General features: G+C 35.8%; 1 protein-coding gene across 5 annotated transcripts in view; it reads right to left on the minus strand.

Annotated features, from left to right (window-relative positions):
* Nucleotides 1–17,732, minus strand: part of LOC144965725 (calcitonin gene-related peptide type 1 receptor-like) — a 264,118-nt gene that overhangs the window by 162,209 nt on the left and 84,177 nt on the right. The gene's annotated exons all lie outside the window — the stretch shown is intronic.

Below are 17,732 nucleotides of genomic sequence, written 5' to 3' on the forward strand. Positions count from 1 at the left end.
ATAATATTTCAAAGTTATTGTATGACCCACTGTCTCAAAATGGTATAAAGTCGGGATGGCCCACATCCACAAATATAAAAAAGTGATATAAAAGTCATGATGACATGAAATCGTCGTTGATTTCACGCATGATAATAAGCGACAAGTTTCACCTAGTTTTCGTGCCAACGCAAAAAAACAAAACAGGTATGAGCACAATGCATAGAAATGAAGGATTTGACATACTCTCGTCTGTGATCCCCAAAACACTAGTTATGTCCAGTTGCTTTGTGAAATATATTCTACTATTCTTTAAAAGACAATAGTAATTTGTAAACCTTTATAATTATGGGTAATTCTATCAACCGACTTGTTATTTAGAGCATCAGCTAGGAAACAATGATCGGTCCTTAATTTGATCTTGGCCTTGAAAATCGCCATCTGACCACCCTGTTGCCAAATTCATTTGCGCGCACCTATAAGCTTTATTACGGACCGAATTTATTTTTTATCACTAAAAAGATTCCTCTCGGTCTGTGTTAATTTCCATAATACAGTAGTATAAAAATTAACATCGATGTGTCTGCTCGTAATAGCTTTTATTTCTCTGCAAATATTGCGAGTTATATATATATATATATATATATATATATATATATATATATATGTGTGTGTGTGTGTGTGTGTGTGTGTGTGTGTGTATAGGTATGCGTGTGATGAGCAAAGAAGGGGGGGGGGGAGATGATTTGGAGATTATTGTTGTGTGGGGTTATATATGTGAGTAGCAGACTTATTATAATAGATACTTTTTTCTGTGTGGGCACGTGTTAAATATTTCTTTTTTTCTGTTTATTGTAGCCTTTTGTGGCTTCTTAATTATGTGGAATTTTTCCTTCAGACATAGATTGCATCTTTATGTTTTTGCATCATCTCAAAGCAAAAATGTTATTCAGTAAACACAAAAAAGATGCAATCTAAGTCTGGAGGAAAAATGGCAAACAATGTTTCCTGTAAATCTTGAATATTTTTTTTTGTGTTCCGGATGTTTACTTTGGCGCATATTTGTGTTTGTGTATGTGTGTGTGTGTATTTGTGTGTGCGTGCATGTAATTGTATGATATATATATAACGTAATAATATATATCTTATATATTATTAAAGTTACCGATGTCACTTACGATAGTATATAAAATCAAAGGCAAAATGGCAGATTTTAGTTTTTTACCACTATACAACTATAAATAGGTAATGCCCTCAATAATACATAACTTTAAAAAATCCTTCATAGTTATTCAATTTTCAAAAACTTAACCATCTGATATAATATACTATTTTTAAGGCGGTAGCTCCATTCTTTTATAATGATATCGATTTTTTACCTATGGAATACACGTTCTAGCGAGAATAACATCAATTTTGCCAAATGTTTTATATTTTTCCGATATAAAATTGACATAAATAGACTTTTATCGATGAGTAGAAATCTGAAGTTGACAAATGCATACACATTTCAGGGGAGATAAAGCGAAACAAAACAAAATAAAACAAACTTGAGCTTTTGTGTTTAGCAATGTTAACTTTATAAGCTTAAGCGTTCAAAGCCAACAACAGTTAACTTATTAATATGAGGAAAATTCATCTGTAAGTCGCTACTTACTACAATTTGTTTCTGTCAGAGACAAAGCTGTTTCCGGACTTGCACCACTTTACAACTAAGAGGGGTGAGAGAATGTGAGCAAAAAATTGTCTTTTCCAAGGACTCAACTTTGTGCCGCTCAGAGCAGGATCCGAAAAAGGGATCTGTCTGAAGACGAAGTGCCATACATTGCGCGAAGTCCCAGGCTTGAGAGGGTTTTTTTTTTTTTTTGTCAAGATGAGAATCAGTTTACTGGATAGATATTTAATGGAAGATTTTTCTGGCCATTTCTTTAACTCACTCAACCCTAACACCGACTATATCCGTAGTTTACCCGGGTTACTTTAACCCCATGCCTATTTATTACATTTATTATGAGCCAAATGATAGGCGTAGTATCAAAGCTAATGTTTTTAGTTTTTATATGTTAATGGTGGTTGAACAAAAAATGTCCATGTCTATCCAATATATCCAATTTTGAAAAGTAACAAAAAATTCTAGGATTGAGTGAGTTAAACCTGTACGGCTATATTTTGTAATCAGCCTAAATATTTCGCTTCAATCTGGTATTTTGTGGGAATAAACTAGATAAAGAAAATTTAGTCCTGTGTGAAAACTCTCAGAAATAGGAAATAGAATTGTTTCGGAATGAAAGAGACTAAACTAACTAAAATTTATATCAACTCAAATTCAACCAATTAACTGCATTGCTCTCTCTCTCTCTCTCTCTCTCTCTCTCTCTCTCTCTCTCTCTCTGTCTCTCTCTCTCTCTTTCTCTCTCTCTCTCTCTCTCTCTCTCTCTCTCTGGAAAGACACGTATTTAAGAATTTGGCCAGAACACTCGTCGTTAAGATATGGATCGATTTAAATGACCTTCATCCTGCCAAAAATTCTCAAACCTGGGACCTCACGACGGTCATATGACTCAACGGTATTTGAAGGAGGGGTATTCTAGCCAAAAATCCTTATTCCCACCAAAACATAAACACACGCTCACACATCTCCCAACAGACTCACTCACGCACTATCCACACACACACACACACACACACACAAACCAAAACTACCACACCCACTCAAACACACATCCATCCACATTCACACATACACACACACACACACACACACACACACACACACTCAAACACACAACAAACACCTCATCGAGTGGAGCATTGATTTATTCGGGGACTATAATAAATCAGAGAGTGTTCCCTATCCCGCATTATTCAGTCGCCAATTTTGACAACTTTATAACGAAGAAGAGACGGGAAAACAGAAGATTCTTTACAGCCTCTCCTACCTTTGAAACCCGATAGATTCAGTGTATAGAGCACTCACCTCGCAATTAAAGGGGGTGGAATTGGTCCTGGATGCAGCTGAGATTAAATTTTCTTAAATTAAATTAAATTAAATTGAGCTTTATATAGCGTAATATCCATAAAATGTGCTCAAAGCGCTTTACAAGGGGTCCCTGGTCAACAGCAACATTTAACATATAGGATGGGACATGCGGCCTGTTACGTGATATTACAATTTTTTAGACAAGACAACGCTGTTAACGGCCAGGTACTCATTTTACACCTGAGTACGGTGAGAGAATGTGAGTAAAGAGTCTTTTCCAAGGACCCAACTATGCGCCGAGCGAGGCTCGAACCCAGGACCTTCCGATCCGAAAGCGAGTGTCATGCCACAAGACCACATAGCCGCACATTGTCCACCCAGCAGTAATTGGGCAACTAGCGACGTGAGTCGCTCTTTTGGGCCGGGCTCCTCCTGATAAATAGGCCATATAATGTGAGTTACCCTATAGATAGAAAGTGGCGATCAGCTAAATTACTTTTAACTGATAATAACAGATCCTGTTACCGGAACAATGTACTATCGTCTTCTGACAAAAGAAAAATATCATACATAATGATCAATTAATATTGTGAAAATGTACTAGACCCTCATTGGGCTCATTGTTGTATTGAAAAACTAAAAAAAATGACTCAAAATATTGTCCAATACAACAATGTTAAACTATGCCCATAAGTGGGTTCGGATGTCAGACCTCCATATATGTACACATCGGTTCCTACAAATCAGAAAGAAAAATACCAAAAAAAAAAAAAAAAAAAAACAAAAAAAAAAAAAAAAAAAAGAAAAATAAAGAAAGAAAAAAAAGTTGTTTTATAAAAATGTTCATATCATTACATAGTATAATCTATGTGGTCATGTGGTATGACACTCGCTGTCGGACCCTAAGTGTGACTTCGCTCGGCGCATAGTTGAGTCCTTGGAAAAGGCGCTTTATACACATTATTTCACCGTACACAAGTGTAAAATGAGTACCTGACCGGAAAAAATGTAATAATGCCTAACAGGCATCATATCTTGCTCTAAATGTTACGAGTTGCTGTTGGTCAGGAACACTTTGTAAAGCGCTTTGAGCACGTTTAATGGATATTGTACTATATAAAAGCTCACGTTTTTCTTAAAATCATAACATCGCTGAAGGATTAATTCAGGATTAAGTGTCTGCTCCTTAATTTGTGAATAATTAGTTTCTTTTATACGTACGGTACTGAGCCGATGTCCAATAACAAATTAGTGTTGGGACAGCGGGGTTATGGGGCAGCGTGGCTCAGCGGTACGATCTTTGCTTCGTACCCGAAAGGTACCGAGTTTGATCATCCGCCGCTGCGCTTTGTGGCCTTGAGCAAGTCACTTCGCCCTAGCTCAAATTGCGGCGCTGTACTGCGGCTGACGCCTGGGTTATTTCAGTCTGCCCTTGGAATAGACCCTAAAGACAAATTTCCCCTATGGAATGAATAAAGGGAATTGTATTTTTTTTCTTTTATATATCACCATAAATTATGTAACGAAATCTTGTTTATCGAAAATTCGCCAGGAATAGGTTGTCGTGAGGAGACAGATAAATGAGGGAAATCGCAATTTGAGTCCTCTGGCCTAAGACGACAGATCTTTGATGACAAAAGAATAGTTTCCAGTTTGGTCTTTAAATCCAATTTTCTTCCCGTTTGGTTGTTTACGGCAAAAGTCTTTTGGTTTTTAATGTCATTACTGAGGAGATTTTAAAAATAGGAATATACAAGCATAACAAATCTACATGTTTAATTGTCAAACCTATCAGTGAGCTCTGAAATAAAAACGAACAGCTATATCAAACAGACCCCATTGGGGGAATTCCAAAGATAACAAGCAAAAAAAGAAAGAAAAATAATGAGCGTCTATCTGCACGATGATTTGCTTCTTTCTCTTTAAAGATGGATAAACAGAAAATTGTGTTTATTGCCTTGGGACGCACTATAAAGATTAGTATGCTAGAGACTATTTAAAAATACCATTCATTTTAAGCCGATTAAAACATTGAATAGTTCGGACGAGTGCGTATTGGGGTTTCATGGATCTTTATTTTTTGGCATGTTAGGTAAAAGTTATTTGGCCACCCTGGCAAGTCCGTGTGCTTTATTGTTATTTCGTGGAATCGAACTTGTTTTGTTTCTCTCCAAACCTTGTTCGATACTCTCATGCGATTCTTAGCCTTGCTCTAGAGTGGCCCTATTTCCTTCATTCCTTAATTACTTTTCTTTCTTTATTGAACGTTCCTGTTATAGCCACAGAAAGTAGGAGAATAATTAGAAGGCAAGAGATCTCTTGATTCTGAACAAGTGAGTGAATAGTTATCTGCCCGCCCTAAGTGTGACCAATCGTCTTAACACGATATTACATCGGGCTGAATCTTATGTTAAAATTTTGATTTTAAGGCTAAATCACGAAACTTTAGTCAAAATAAGGTTGTTGGGTTGAGGGCAGTGATTATTTTTATAATAGTGGTATAACACTCGCCTTCAAACGGGATCGTCCAGGGTTCGAGTCCTGCCCTGAGCGGCGCACAGTTAATTCCTTGGAAAGGGCTCTTTTCTCACATTCTCTCACTGTAATCAGGTGTAAAATGAGTACCTGACCGTTCGCAAAGTTTTCTCTGTCGAAAAAAAAAGTAAAAAATTGCCTAACTTGCGCCATGTATACCAACTTCTCAAGTTTTGCTATTGGGCTAAGGACACCTCGTAATGCGCTTTGAGCACGTTTCGTGGCTATTGCACTTATAAATTCTCAAGTTATTCTTTTGTATGTTCCGTATCTGATCTTTTTTACTGTAAACTCAAAATTTCTTTTTATGGTCAATCTGGCATAATACCGAGCTGACACGGTGGGTCACAAATTAGGCGGATATAAAAACGGCAGTGTGTTCCGATTCGGACAGACCCTACTATATTCACCGTCTATTTTAACGCCTACATTTAATAAAAATTATGACATAGAGTTGGGTTCTGATTTAAAACAGCCACAAATAAACGCATGAGAATGTAAAGCCAATTTCAGCCCTTTTCTACTTCATCGAATTAAACAAATCGTTTCTTAAAATCCTTGTCTATCTCGGAAGATCGGGAACGAATTTCCCCCGTCGCTTTTTTAAAGAACTCATAATTAACAATTTGAAATTGAATGTAAGCTTCTATTTAATATACGAAAACAGATAATATGGACGTTTCGGGTTTCCTCTTTATCAACAAAACAGGATGAATAAATGGGAAACCCGAAACGGCCGTATAATCTGTTTTCGTATATTATATTAAATTGAAGCTTACATTAAACTTCACATTATTTATTTCTTCGATCTTCGAGCAGCAACATTTAGATATTTATTAAGAACTCAAGGAATCTTACAAATTCGTAGCAATAGAAACATTAAAAACATTTTCGACTGCACCCGAGATTGGTCTTGGGTGAAGCGAGTGCTCTACCAACTGAGCTATCGGTATCCCATAATTTATAGTCTGATGTAATACCAGTTTGACGCGGCCTTCGTATAATTTTTGAAAGATTTTCATCTCTTTGGCTGTCCAGGAAACCTCAACAAACAACGGAATGACGTCAATCGCATGACGCTATCCATCCAAAAAAAAAAGCAAAAAACAACAAAACAGATACCTTAAAAAGTCGATCGTCTAAGAATAAGAATGAGATCAGAAATGTTTTGATTCCAGTCATAAGTGCTTTCTCTCAGTCTTTGTTACGACATCGTCTTGTACACGAAAACTTTAAGTATCAAAAAGGTCAAAGGTTACACAAATCCAGTGGGTTCCATCACCAGACACGCCGTACTATAGAAAAAACACCTTAAAAAAAAATTGGAAAAATAACTCATCCTTCTAATTATATGGATCGATAAAAAATTACTTTTAACTTGTCAAAAACTCACAAACCTGGGACTTCAGTGAATTGAGGGTCATTTTATTCGATCGCTACTTGAAGTTTGAGTTTTCAGGCAAAAAAAATGTTTGTTTTTTTCTTAAGAGTATTTAATTTCAAAATGGTCTTACGTTTCTTGAAATGTTGGTGTTCATTTCCTCTGTACTTTTTTTTTTCATTTTCTGCTGTCTTATTTGTGACTATAAAAAGAATGTCCCAAAGGCAATCCTAGATTCCAGACTTGGTAAACATTGTCATTGCGAGTATCGCTTATCCATCCCCGCCCCCGCCCCCTATCATTTCTAGATTATTAGCAATCATACGCATGGCACTGATTTGTCTGTAAAGATCTATAAATATTTGGTTCTTAAAGGCTCAATCAAATATTTCTTCTGTCTCTTCTCTCTCTCTCTCTCTCTCTCTCTCTCTCTCTCTCTCTCTCTCTCTCTCTCTCCCTCTCCTCTCTCTCCTCTCTCTCTCCTCTCTCCTCTCTCCTCTCTCTCTCTCTCTCTCTCTCTCTCTCTCTCTCTCTTTCTTTCTTTCTTAATCTATCTATCTCTCTTTTTCTGTCTATCTATCTATCCATCCATCCATCCATCCATCAATCCATCTATCTATCTATCTATATATCTATCTATCAATCTATCTATCTAACTATCTATCTATCTATCCATCCACCTATTTATCTATCTATCTATCTATCCATCCATCCATCCATCCATCCATCCATCAATCCATCTATCTATCTATCTATATATCTATCTATCAATCTATCTATCTAACTATCTATCTATCTATCCATCCACCTATTTATCTATCTATCTATCTATCCATCCATCCATCCATCCATCCATCCATCCATCCATCCATCCATCCATTCATCCATCCATCCATCCATCCATCCATCCATCCATCCATCTATCTATCTATCTATCTATCTATCTATCTATCTATCTATCTATCTATCTATCTATCTATCTATCTATCTATCTATCTATCTATCTATCTATCTATCTATCTACCTATCCATCTATTTCATAGTATCAAAATAAAATTTGAAACGACACCTTCCAATATATTCACAATAACAATGAAGTAAGGTATTGAGTATTGTAACTTGTTGTCTCAAAGTTGTATTATGCCAGAATGAAATGATTCTTCGAAATTAAATGAATAGTCACGAATATATAACTAGAGGATAACTTTTTCTCTTTTTGGTGGATAGTGTTGGGCGATTCACACATTTTCGAGATCGATACGATACGATATTTCACCACTTGAAATATCGATATATCGATATTTATCGATGCAAAGGAATTGTACATTGATATATCAAAAAAAGATAAAGATTTCCGATGAATATACTTGTCCCCCACCCCTCCCAAACCCCTACCCCTCTATTCATTGTTTTTCATTGTATACTGATTTTGTGTTGTTTTCGTCTCCATAATTATAAGTCGATAATAAAAAGAAGTGCCCAACTTTGGCCATGCACGTGTTGATTCGGCAGCCTTAGTAAATTGCGATATCGATGTGGCTTTTTGAAATCGATTTGATCCGATATTTTCCTTCATATAGATATATCGATATTTCGAAACGATATGCTCAACTAATGGTGGAGGATAGATATAATTTCTAATTTCTTATATTGCAAAAAAAAAAACTCAAAGTTCCTATTTCTGGTCCTTTTAATTCTAGATTAATTTTAGTGGTTTCGAGACGCTGGAACATAATTTAATTTAGCACAATTTTTTTGTTGGTCTGACTTAGTGATAATAAGCTGTGTGAAGTTGTAAAAGAACTGTAAAAGAAATCATAAACAAAAATGAATATATCAGCTTAAAAAAAAACCTCAAAGAAAATTTAAAAAACACAGAACGTTTTGGACTCAACACCCCTTTTCAATCAACAACAAAAGCAATAGTGCATTTATGTTTTTATTGTCTTTGTTTATGGCCGAGGAAGGCCTTTGAACACGAAACGTTCCGTGTTTTCGTATTTTGGTATTATTGGAAGCTGTTATATATATATATATATATAATATATATATATATATATATATATATATATATGTATAAATTGTATATCATATTTTTGATCTCTAAAGTAATGTTTCAGACCTCTCTCACCATCATCAGGTCTGCGTGGAAATTCTTGCTGTTGTTGATGACTGCCTGAGTGCTTCCGGTGTGTTAATGAAACATTTATTTTCTTCAATAAAGAGTCTAGATTTAACTTGCTTAAGTTTCTTATTTTGGACTGCGTAGTCAATTTTAGGCCATATCTTATCCAATCCAATCCATTCCAATTCAACATTGGAGTTACTTACTGACTTATCCGAACCAGCGACCACCTGGGCTCTAGCCCTTCGGTCTTGTGCCATGACGTAGAAGTTAGACGTCTTTTGTAGTTGTTCCAGGTGACCATAAAGTGTGTTACTGATGCTTGGATTTGGTGGGAGGAATGTGCATCTAAGGTCTTCAAGAGGATGACATTCAAGCAAGTGGTCTGTTACTGTTTCATTGGTGTCAACATTGGAGTTAAAAAGGTCATTGCTCTGTATCACAATCACTATTCCCTCCCTCCGTACTTCTGTGACAGAAACGTGTCTCAAATGGCAAGTAAATTATTTATAACTGTCAGAACTTTTCTCTTATTGTACTTAGTTCTACTCGATTCTCTTGTTTTTACGTAAGAAATATGTTCCAGGCTTGAGAGTTTTTGCCAAGCTAGATAAAGCTCATTTTAATTGAGAATATTTGAAGGACGAGTTTACTGACCAAGAACTTAATACGCGTTTGTCGATGTACAACGAAATAAAACGAGTAAAAAGTTCTCCAGGATTGAACTGCGCGCAAAAGGGCATGAAAAGTATAACACTGTATCAAAATATGACTATACTAAGTCTTCCGTGACGCATGCGCAGGTTCAACAACAACAAAAAACAACATTTTATCACTTCAATTCAAAAGTTTATCGTAGGATATTGTCAACAGAAATCATTTGTTAGCTTAAAGTATCCAATTATAAATCAACGTCGGTAAAATCAATGACGATATTGTTAGATACTCGTATATATCATTAAAAAAGTAAGTTTTTTTTATAGCGCAATAATCCCTACACGTGCCCAAAGCGCTTCACAGGGGATCCCTGGCTAATAGGAACACATAACATTTAGGACGGGCATTAGCCTGTTAGGCGATATTACATTTTTTCGGACAGAGACAAAGCTGTTAACGGTCAGGTACTCATTTTACACATGAGTACGGTGAGAGAATGTGAGTAAAGAGCCTTTTCCAAGAACTCAACTATGCGCCGAGCGAGGCTCGAACTAGGACCTTCCGATCCGAAAATGAGTGTCCTACCATTAGAATACATACAGATATATCAAAATAACCAATCACAAACATCTGAAAATGTGTATATGAAACAGTGCCAGACAATGCAGGTAGAAAAATACAAGAAAAATAATACTAAAATCAGTCTCGGACACTCATCTAAAACCCCCATCGATAAGGTAAACAAACAAACCACTCACTGGACTAAGCGAGCCAACATAATTTATAACGTAAGCAATTCATAATAGTCCAAGAAACTATATAATAAATTATAGTATCCAATCAGCGATCAAACAAAAGTTCACTATCTAAATAGGTACCAGGCAAAAACAAAACAAAACCTAACAAAGACCAACTAACTATGATTATAGTGGGTTTTACGTAACGTCTGCGCATGTGGAAGAAACGCATGTAGCATGTCAGACTATTGACACAGACAGAGAGGCAGTCGGGTTTTTCTCATCACTGCTGGTTATAGTACCACATCAAACGTTTGAGATTTGTTATTTTCAGGTCATGAGATCAGTATTCAAAATAACCCATCATTTACCGATTAACTGTATTCGATTCTTTATTCGAGCCAACATCGTATTATGTTTGACCCCCTGTCCCTAAATGGTATTATGTCGGATATATCGGATTTCGAAAAGTAATTTAGAAATTAAATGATGGGAAATAGTACCGAAGAATTTCTTAACAATGCAAGAAATAGAAAATATTATCCACAATATTGAAGAGAAATTAACCTTAAGTTTCAAATTACGCGGTTGATGTCACGTAAGTAACATTTATCATTTAATTTTGTGATTGTTTTTTTTTTTTTTATTTTTTTTTTTTTTTGTATTTCATGAAAAAAGCTAAAAGTGGCTTTGGGATAAATCAAGATTTTAGTACGAAACCCGCCGAAACCCACCGAAACCCACCGAAAACCGCCGAACACCCTATAATAATAATAAGCATATTTCTATAATACCCTACTTAAGTATGTAAAATCGGTCGCATATTATATGCACTGGGTTGGTGCATTTTTTTTTACTGATATGATTGTATGTGAAGCTTCATCGCTCACGATAATACATGTATTCAATGGCTATGGATTGAAATCCCAGTATCAAGTTTATTTGGACATAATACCGCATTGATTTTGAGTTGAAGGACACTGTCTTTTAAGCCAGAATCACAAGAATTAAGAAATATGGGGCTAAGTGTTCTTTTATCCAAAAAGTGACAAAGGTGACAATGTGTGTATGAAAGAGTGCAAGGAAAAGCAAAACGACAAATACAAGAAATAAAATCAACCCAAAGAATCAGCCTGCCTCGACTGGGGATTGAACATCAGACCTTCTGATTATCATCTCAAAGGCTAAGCTTGCCTAGACTGGGAATCGAACATCAGACTTTCAGATTACCAGTCAGACACACAATTGTTCAGAGGTTTATATCCAAAAATGCGATTTTAATTCTCATTAATGAAGGCATGTATTAGAACCATCGTGTACTTATTTTCCAGCGCAGAAGAGGGCGCCAAAGAAGATATGGAAGATGTGGCTGGACAATATAAAGAATGGACAGAGTGTCGGTTCCGGATCTGCTACATAGGGCTAGCAACGGGCAGGCATGGAGGAAGACTGTAACTTCTGCTTCACGCAAGTCCATCGGACGACATCCGGTCATGGGATTGAGTGAGTGAGAGTGAGTACTTATTTTCAGGTGTGATAACCAAATGGGCTCATTGTTGTAATGGAGATACTCTCAAATCAACAACAATTATATTTCCTTTACAACAATGTTAAATCAAGACAATTGTATAAGTTGAACAGTTGAACCTTCACATTGAGTTCATCCAAACATAGTACCGTTTTGAGACAATAGGTCACATTATATATATATATATTGTTATATATATATATATATATATATATATATATATTGTTATATATATATATATATATATATATATGTATATATATATATATTATCTAAACTGTCGTACCAGACCATCTGAATATGCAAATCAGTAGAAGAAAGTGGAGATGGATAGGTCATGCACTTAGAAAACCGGATCGCAACATCACAAGACAGGCTCTGACATGAAGTCCCCGATGTCGAATAAGACCAGGAACTCCAAGAAATAGTTGGCGGTTACAAATGGAAGGAAGCAGGTTGAAAAGACAAACCCAAAGAAAAGTCTGATGGCGAGGTACCATTAATGACCTATTATGCTCCGATTGGGGTTAAGGGAGTAAGACTCAAGACCATCACCTTGTCAAAAACTACAAAACCTGAGAATTCATTCGACCCTTTTGAGCCAAGGGAGCCATTTCAATCGATTGATATTTGAATGACGATTTTCTTGCAAAAATTTTAAATACTTCTTTTCCCGGAGTACGGAAGTATAATAGATATGGTTTTAATAAGAGGCAAAATGAGATATGCCTATGGTAGAAAAATGTTTAAAACTCGCTAAGCCATAATTCATATATCTGAAACTCGTCTTAAAACAGTATTATGTCGAGACAAATCGGACACCTATAATATTATGTCCTGAACATATTAACAGGTTTGATAACATTACGGAATTATGGCTCGTTTTAACAGTGTTGTAAAGGAGAAAAGTTTGCGATGATTTGGGAGTGTTTCCATTACAGCTATGAAACCATAAAAATTTGGGTTATCAGACCTGCAAATAAGTACACGTCGTGGCTATACGTGAATTTAGAATGACGGCATAATATTACAATGTGTTTTTTTTCCGGTCCCCATAATGACAAAGGCCTCATCACTGCGTTCCCTGACAAAACGATTCTTTTCACATTTCTGCCAGATAACTTCAACTTCAAAAATGGATCCATTGAAATAACAACCCCCCCCCATCCTCCCCACCCAACCTCCAAAAAATACGTAATCCTTCAGAAACATCAGGCCCATGCAGCCTGAAGTTTAAACGGTTTATATAGCGGGATCCTGCAAAGCAATTGCTTGCTATCCTTTGGATAGGACGCCAAATATCTCAAAGTACTTTCCGCCAGATTTAACGCTCTCAGGTACCCGATCACATCTGGGTGATCAGAAGGTCAGTAAAATTAAAATCTCAATTACATCGGGGATAGTAGATGTCGGCGCCTTCGCTTGTGAAATGAGTGCTCTACCAACGGAGCTGTTGGGACCTGATATTTGTCCAAAACCCCTAAAGTTGATAATTTAAAATATAAACGTCCTGGGTTTACGAATTTTTGAGTAGTTGGAATGATTCTATTCGATTACTGTTTTGGAATAAAGATTTAAAAAAACAAACAAACAAAAACAAAAAAAAAAAAAAAACTTGAGCTTTTATAAAGCGCGATATCCACGAATCGTGATCAAAATGCTTTACAAGAGGTCCCTGACCAGCAGCAAAACGTAACGTTTATAACGAGACATGACACGACACCTGTTAGGCAATGTTACATTTTTTTTGGAGAGAGACAACGCTGTTAATGGCTAGGTAGTCATTTTATACCTGAGTAAGGTGAGAGAATGTGAGTATTAAAGAGCCTTTTCCAAGGACTCAACTATGCGCCGAGAGATGCTCGAACCCAGGACCTTCCGATCCTAAAACGAGTGTCATACCACTAGACCACATTATAGCCGCACAAGATAAAATGTTCCTGCCACAAGATAGATATATCTGTTTTGTGAGTGTTTGGTTGATTATTATGATAGCTACGAAGATCTACCTGACCTAGCCATTAGTCTGGTCTCTAAGGCCAATGGCAAAGAAAGAAGTCTATAAACATAAATCAAAGGGGAAAATACCAGTAATAAACAACACAAAAATGGTATCTTTCAGTCTTTTCCGTGATCAAAGTCAAGAATTTTAGATGTTTTTCCTACTCTGATTTAGATACTCCTTTAAAAAAGAAAAAACAAAAAGAAAAACAAAAACAAAAAACAAACCCAGAATACACGCACAAATAATTTTGGCCAGAAAATTAGTTCTTCAACTACTGATCGATGTAAATGACCCTCATCCTGTCAAAAATTCTCTAACCTGGGGCCTCTTTTAAGTCCAAGGTTTGAGAGTTTTTAAAATGATGAGGGTTATATTTTGTTCGATCGATATTTAAGGGATGGATTTTCTGGACAAAATTTTAAATATGTATTTTTTCAGAGTTCGGCAGTATTGCGATTTACAGTAATCATTTAGATTCGTCTAACGTTGTAAGAAAGATTTTGTCTGACGAATAATTATTATTGCTTGCCGTGGTGAAATGCAATACAAGACAGGGTTACCAGTTTAGCATTTTCTATGGAAATGGAAAAACTTGGCGGTCTCTTTTTTATCTTTAATTTTTATTATTTTTTATTGTTTTTGTTTTTCAAGGCGGTTGGAACACAACAACTGGGTTTGACATTTCGGTAAAATTTTGTTTGACATTTTATTGAAAATAACCTAAATTTCCCTAATTAATAGACGAAGATACAACCAATTTCCCCTAATATATGTTTACTTCAAAACGGCAATATATTTTTGATGGAGTGATAAAAAATGTTTAATAATTTCTACGTTCATGCTCCCTTTTACAGTAGAGTGAAGTCTAAATCTAGTTTGCATTTTTCGCCGACTATCTGGCATTTTTCTACGATTCATTTAGCATTTTATGTAAAAAATATTCTGGCTACCCTGATAAAAAAAACCAAAAAAAAACAACATTAACCGGCACGAGAGACGCTGGAAGTTGAGAGGAATTAATTATCATATGAAAAGGATGGAACATTCAGAGTTTAAAACCAATTGACTGGAGTAAAGTTTTTAAAAATTGGCAGAGCAAATAGTCAACCGCCTCAAAATAGAAACCCTATAACGAATACAATTCTAAAAGTCAATATTGGATCTTGAATAATGAGCAAAGTAAATTTTTAAAAGTTCTGGGTTGACTCAAAATAGTCTCACATGTCGTATATTGAAAGAAACGATGAAAAGAAGAACACATTATCTATAGAAGGAATAAACATTTACATAATGTCAATATATAAAGAGTAAAGAATTACATGCAAAATCAATAGAAAGAATGCAGAATTATGCACAATATCAATAGAAAGAATACATTTTTACGTAATGTCAATAAAATGAATAAAGGATTATACACAAGATCAATAGAGAGAATAAAGAATTACACACACTATCAATAAGGACAGTACAGAATTAGACAATTTCGTTTGAAAGAAACATTAAGAGAAAGGAACAAAAGTAAATGGTTAGAAAGGTGAAAGGTTTTTAACATGGGGGTCAGGGGAATCGAAGCGCTTGAGGAGATGTTTCCTTTTTTATTCTTATGAAGATGTTAACTTCAGATATTTCATCATCTCATAATGTCGTACAGAATAAGAGTAATGCCGTACACTATAAAAATCATATTTAAAAATATGGCCAGAAAACTCGTCCTTCAAATATCGATCGATTTAAATGACTCCCATCTTGGTAAAAACTCTCAAACCCGGGACTTCGTTTACAGTGTTGTCTCTGCCGTTCTACATGTTACGTGTTGCTGTTAGTCAGAGACCTGTGTAAAACGCTTTGAGCACGTTAAGTGGGTAGTAGTAGTAGTAGTAGTAGTAGTAGTAGTAGTAGTAGTAGTAGTAGTAGTAGTAGTAGTTGTAATAGTGTAGTAGTAGTAGTAGTAGTAGTAGTAGTAGTAGTAGTAGTAGTAGTAGTAGTACCTAGTAGTAGTAGTAGTAGTAGTAGTAGTCGTAGTAGTAGTAATAGTAGTAGTAGTAGTAGTAGTAGTAGTAGTAGTAGTAGTAGTAGTAGTAGTAGTAGTAGTAGTAGTAGTAGTAGTAGTAGTAGTAGTAAGCTTCGCAGTTCGAATGACGCTTGCTGAGAATTGTGTGATTCACTCATGATCGATAAGTATAGTTGCTCTCTCCATCCATGTTGTTAATTGTTTCCCTTGGTCACGGTCCTGCGCCAGAGTTTTGAGACTGTCAAGATCTTGTAGTGACTTTAGTACGGAGGACAATGCAGTATTTCTTAGTTCCTCAGGGATTAATTCTGCCTCATCTGAATCCATATATTTCTGATATGTAGAGAGATCCTGGTTCAGGGTAGTTACTATGGATGTTGGTGGTCTCCCTACATGTTTGTTGCCATGAAGGAGATATTCTGTCATTGCAGTTTGAGCTGGGATGTTATCTTCTCGACGTAAGATGTGGCCAAATAGCCCCATCGCTTTTCTTTGTACTCAGGCATTGGACCCTGTTTTTTTCATAGAGATCAGTATTTGTAATTGTCTCTGGCCAATAGATTTGATTACGCGACGTAATCGTTTGTGGTGGGATGAATCGAGACTTTCTAAGATCATTTTTGTGAGGCCCCAAGTTCCACAATTATATGTCAATATCGGAATAATCAGTGCCTCGTAAATATGTATTCGTTTATTCTCACTGATAATGTTATTTCTATTCCATAGATTTTGTAGTTGGTTGAATGCATTGGTGGCCAGCTGCTTTCGTTTTCTGATGTCTTCATTTTCGTTGATCAAATTGCCTAGTTTACGTACACATTTCCATTCATTTAAATTTCTGTTGATTTTTGTACATTCTGTTTTGGATTGATTCACTTTCAGATTCCATGTTTCTAGGGTAGTTGATAGTATTGGCAAGTATATTTTCGTTTGATGTTCTGATTCAAAGATTAGGTCTGTGTCATCTGCGTATATCAATTCACGAGTGATCTTCTTTATTGGTGGTAATTTTGGTCTTAAATCTTTCATAGCCGATTCGAAGTATATCGTGAATAGAATTGGACTCATGCTGTCTCCTTGAGGAGATCCAGTTGAGGTTGATATTGTTATTAATTCTCTGCCGGATTCAAATTGCAATGTAGTATTTGATAATAGGTATCTTATGAGCTTCACGTGAACTTTGTCCAAGAATGAGTCAAGGATTGACAACAACTTAGTTCTATATATGGGTGTCAAAAGCTGAACTCATATCGATTCCAAGTATGGTAAATTCTTTCTTATGTTACTCCGTTCTGGCTTTCAGCCATCGATGGGCCCATACTATGTCTGCAGTGCTTCTACTTCTTCTAAACCCGCTTTGTGAAGTTGAAAGATATTCCTCGCTCTACCTCTTCTCTAATTCTGTTGAGCGTGATTGTGCTTAAAACTTTTCTTAGCGTGGATAATAAAACTATCGGTCGCAAACTTTCTAAAGGGCCTTTCTTTTTATTTGGTTTGTTTAGCAGAATGAGTTTTCAACTTTCAAGATTGAGAACTTGTTTTGTCTTAAATATCTTATTATACATATCAACTAGTATTTGCATGCCTTCGTCGCCACGACATTTTAGTTCTTCTGTTCTAACACCATCTAGACCTGGCGATCTGTTGTTATTGAGCTTTTTTATGGCTTCACTTATTACTTGGCGCGTTATGGGCGTTTCAAGCTCTGAATTGGTAGAATTGGTAATAGTCTATTATGTGTTGTCTTTTTGTTTTGTTTTGTTTTGTTTTTGTTTTTTTGTTTTTTTTTTTTGT

This window comes from Berghia stephanieae, chromosome 2, assembly GCF_034508935.2.
Source record: "Berghia stephanieae isolate SIO BIC M18660-M18661 chromosome 2, UCSD_Bste_1.3, whole genome shotgun sequence".
Classification (NCBI taxonomy): domain Eukaryota; kingdom Metazoa; phylum Mollusca; class Gastropoda; order Nudibranchia; family Aeolidiidae; genus Berghia; species Berghia stephanieae.